Below are 5000 nucleotides of genomic sequence, written 5' to 3' on the forward strand. Positions count from 1 at the left end.
TCTCTCTCTCTCTCTCTCTCTCTCTCTCTCTCTCTCTCTCTCTCTCGAAGCTATATGGTAGGACTGTATTTTTTATATGAATATAGTTGATATATGTAAAAGAGTGTCAACATACCATTATTTTATACTGCGTTCAAATGTTTTATGCTGTGTGATAAGAAGGACATTTATAATACCTCGATAAAAGCACTTTATAACTTCTGACAGGGAAATTATTTTATTATCTTGGATTTGCGATTAAGTCTGTTTGTTAGAAAGATTATGCAAAATGCTATGTACGAATTTTTACTAAAATGTGACTAATTGAGCTTGGTTACTGGCAACAAGGATTTCATTTTTTAATATATAAGAATATACCCATTGAGGAAAATGGGACCTTTCTAAATTGGAGAGATTGGTCAAGCCTGTAGAGGTATCCTTTATCTGAACGCTCTTGTGTACTATATATATATTTCATTAATTGTGTTTATATTTGAATACTTGATTGTACATTTCATTACTTGTTTATATATTTTAATACCCCATCGCTCTACTTAATAACATATGCTTATTCAAGGAAGGTGAAAAGCTAAAGATGCTGGTTCAGTATATATATTTTCTTATGTAAAGATTTAGCAATTAATTTATTAACTAAACTTAATGCATGGAAAGAGTTTTTTTAGAGTCTTGTCTTCTTCATTGGATCTTAATTTTCTTTATTATTTGTGTGAATCTTTTTCACATTTGTTAAAAGGTTCTGTAGTGGAATTAAATTGAATGTCAGCTTAACTTCTGTGCAGTAACTAGGGCAGATTATTTACGGTTACTTAATTCCACTTGTCTAAGAGTATCGCCAAAGTTACAGTATTGGAATGACTAGACGAAAATATGTGGGTTGGTGTTAGAAAGTGAGAAGACTGAAGGGTGACTGTAAAATTCAACTGGAACTACTTCGTCTATAGTGATTTCTCACCTCGTTCGTTTTCGACAGGAAAAAGAAAGATCGACTTGTTTGTACAAATGTGCCTACATACGACACTTCCAGTACTCTTATTCGGCTAAATAAACTAAGGGATCCCATCAGTTACTTTATGAAATGTTTCATTTGCTTCAGTGTTGAATTAGAAAGAGTGTAAAGATGCTATATCTTATATTATGTGCTAAATCAAGTTTGTGATAATCTTAGCTACTGTGTGACTTGAAAGATGATCTAAGATCATCAAAATCAAGTTATTGCATCAGTACAAAGAATATGACTTAATTTCCACATTGAAACTTGTGTCTGTGACAGTATGTGGTGGTGGGGGTGGGGGTAAACACTGTAATGTCATAACAATCATATCATGTCTTATGAATTTGCGAAAGATGTTATTAAGACTGGAAATCCTTCTTTCCCCGTAGGTTCCTTGTTCTTTGAATTATTATTATTATTATCATTATTATTATTAGTAGTAGTAGTAGTAGTAGGCAAAGCATGATCGCGTTACCTGTGTAAAAAAACCTGAATACTCTTACCTTCTTCTTGTGACCTTTCTTGTGGTGACCTTTATCGCCGTACTTGTGACCTTTCTTGCCCTTCTTGCCCTTGTGCTCGTCACCGTAGTACTTGGCCTTGTGGTGGTGACCTTTATATTTCTTGCCTCCTTTGTCGTGGTATCCCTGTGGAAGGACGAGGAAGGATTCAGTTCTGATGTAGAAATTCATTTACTGTTCTTATCAAAGGTTTCATAAGTGTACAGTCCCCACCTCTCTCTCTCTCTCTCTCTCTCTCTCTCTCTCTCTCTCTCTCTCTCTCTCTCTCTCTCTCTCTCTCTCTCTCTCTCTCTCTCTCTCTGACAGTAAACAATCTATATGTCGTCACCAACCTTCTTGTGAGCTTTTCCATGGTCGCCGTAGTGATTTCCCTTATGGCCCTTCTCAGCCTTGTGGCCCTTGTGCCCTTTGTAGCCCTTCTTTTCGTGATGACTTCCTTTGTAGCCCTTATGACCTTTGTGTGCCTTTTTACCCCCTTTATCATACCCTGGAAAAAAAAATCGTTATCTCGAGTCTGATTGGATTATGGCTGTGCAACAGGTTTTCTCTGGTCTTGTCGATCTTCTGTAATGTAATTATGGATACAAAGATTCCGACAACTTCAGTTCTGTTATTTCAGCGGGGGATTTTAAGGCAGGTAATCAAATCTTTAAGGCTTCGATGCCGATGTGTTCCAGGTAACGCAAGAGGCCAATCAAGCAAATTGCTCGCCTGTGCAGTCGTTCGTTTGTTCGCGTTCTAGTTTGTGCTATCTGATATTATTGCTTTCTTGCTTCTTTTTTAAGACAGTTTGGGACCTGGTTGATTTGGTACCGTGATTTAAATGTTTTGTATTATTATGTCTTGCATTTTTTTAACATTTTACTTGTATTTTCTATAATGTTTTGGATCATTGTAAACAATAGCCTATGAACAATGTGTTTAATGATAACATAAATGAAAATAAGAAAAGTTTGATTCAGTGGCCTAAATAGAAGTGAAATTGACTAGTTGATTATGTTATGAGCATAGTTTTTGTTAAAAACGTAATTAGTAGATTTCAAACCTAAATAAAAAAAGGAAAATTCATCAGGATATTTCTTTTGTTTTCGTAAAACGAAAAACTACGTTGTATCTAAGATTAAATCATTTGGTTTAAACATCTTTTATTTGTATGGTTTTCCCAGCAATTTGTTTGATATAAATTCTATTTAGGTATAATGTGACATTCCTGTGCCTATTAGCAGTTGCTGGTGGACGGTCGTCCACATGCCCGACTGAAATGGGTATCGGTTGAGCATATTTTCTAGCATTTGGTAAAGATAATCCTATATCAAGTTAATATCTGTTACTTGTAAAATAGAATTCCTGTTATTCAGGTATTTAACGTTCGGAAATTTCACTTTTACACCAGAAAATGAGAACTTGGTTCAGCGTTTGGCTCAAGCTACTGAAAGATGTCAGAGAAAAATTCATGTGAGTGATAATGTCTAAAGTAGCTGCTCATCGAGGGACATTTAATGAGGATTTATTTGAAAATTATCCAAATGCAATGTTCAAGCAGACCTTGTTAAATTTTAATCAAAAGTCTGATGTTTTATATATATATATATAATTATATATATATATATATATATATATATATATATATATATATATATATATATATGTGTGTGTGTGTGTGTGTGTGTGAGTGTGTATATATATAAAATATATATATATATATATATATATATATATATATATATATATATATATATATATATATATATATATATATATATATATATATATATATATATATATATATATATATATATATATATATATATATATATCATAATTTATATATATTATATATACGTATATATATATATATATATATATATATATATATATATGTGTGTGTGTACATTTATATATATATATATATATATATATATATATATATATATATATATATATATATATTACCTTTATTTACCGGTAATTCCAGCAATTGATCACATTGTAGCTTTTGTGATATGTTATAAGAGAATAATAGATAATGGATGTCGCATGATTAAGGTAGAAACATTGTTATAAAGAGCTTGCATTTCATGAGTATTATTAGGAGAATTTTGAACGTGATATATATTCTATTCAACAGTGTTATTATATTTAATAAAAAGGTACTATCGCTAAAGCTATTTACCAAAAAAAGGTTAAAAATTTCAGGGATTTTATCGTTTTAAAATACCGGCATTTATCTGATGGTAACTTTGTGATGTATGTACGAATTACATTTATTTAATTTCAGGCATTTTAATCACGGTGATAGATTTCAATTATAACCTCTGATATGCAATTGCAGTTATATATAATATCTATATTTCACATATTTTTATCCGGGGGTGTATTTTTGTGTGGGAACTATGCAGTATTTGACTGAGGATATTCTGACTGTAATACCCGTCGAATAAGAGCAATTGTATCTCGGTCTGAAATTGCATAGGAATGCTTTCTAGTTTTCTTCATTACCTGATTATAGCATACATTTATTGTTTATTTTCTTATCTTGCATAAAAAGGTTGAATTGCACTCTCCAATTACTTCCAAATGATGATGCCCTTAGGAATCAGTGAATAGTCACCGCAGATAACATTCGTTTTTTGTGTTTACGGGATGGCAAATGATAAACATTTCAGCCTCGGTGTTCATGTCATGAAATGGAGGCTTCTTCAGAGTGAAATAAAAGAAATCTCCTCAATTTGTTACAGAAAAAAACTCATCATAATCTTCAATTGCTACACAAACTTTTATTCTTATGTATAACGGAATTTCATCATGAAACGTTGTTATTTTATTTTTAAATCCTCCTTGATATGATTTTTTATGATGATAATATTCCCATTTAATTGTCTCTAGATAGACCATCTTATATCATTTCACGTTTAGTTCATTAACTTATGCTCGCGTATTTCTCCATCTGACAGCGAAATCATAGAAGAGATTACCGAGCAAACAGAGAAGGAATGGAAGTATGTGGATATGAAATAGGCGCTTTGTAAACCCTCCAAAAAAGCTATAATGCACTTGCGTTTAAGCCGAAAAATGTCTCGAAGGAACCTGGTAGTATTTAGCCAGGAGCTTTGATATCAAAAGTAATGGTGAGTCACTAGAGATGGTTCTCATTTTTAGTTTTTTTAATATTTCGATAAAATTTCATATAAAGTATCATTGTTTTATATATCTCTTATTCATAAGGAATTAATTTTTTTTATAGTCCACTTACTTATAGGTACTTTTCCATTGCTATGCTGAGAGACTATTTACAAAAAGAATGTTATTAAACTCATGTCGTATGTATTCTATTAATTTATCATTTAATCAATTAATTATACAATCATTAATTCAAGAGTTCAATTGATTTCTGTGCAAATCTTACCCGTGGCTGCAGTCTGGAGATCGACCGTGGCAACGGCGGAGACTTGCTGGCTGCCCTCCGGCAGGAGGTCGGTGTCCTCAGG

The 5000-nt window shown here is 32.1% G+C and overlaps 1 pseudogene; it reads right to left on the reverse strand.

Moving 5' to 3' along the window:
* Window positions 1-5000, reverse strand: part of LOC137641230 (cation channel sperm-associated protein 1-like) — a 9214-nt pseudogene that overhangs the window by 1403 nt on the left and 2811 nt on the right.

Source organism: Palaemon carinicauda, chromosome 5 (assembly GCF_036898095.1).
Source record: "Palaemon carinicauda isolate YSFRI2023 chromosome 5, ASM3689809v2, whole genome shotgun sequence".
Classification (NCBI taxonomy): Eukaryota; Metazoa; Arthropoda; class Malacostraca; order Decapoda; family Palaemonidae; genus Palaemon; species Palaemon carinicauda.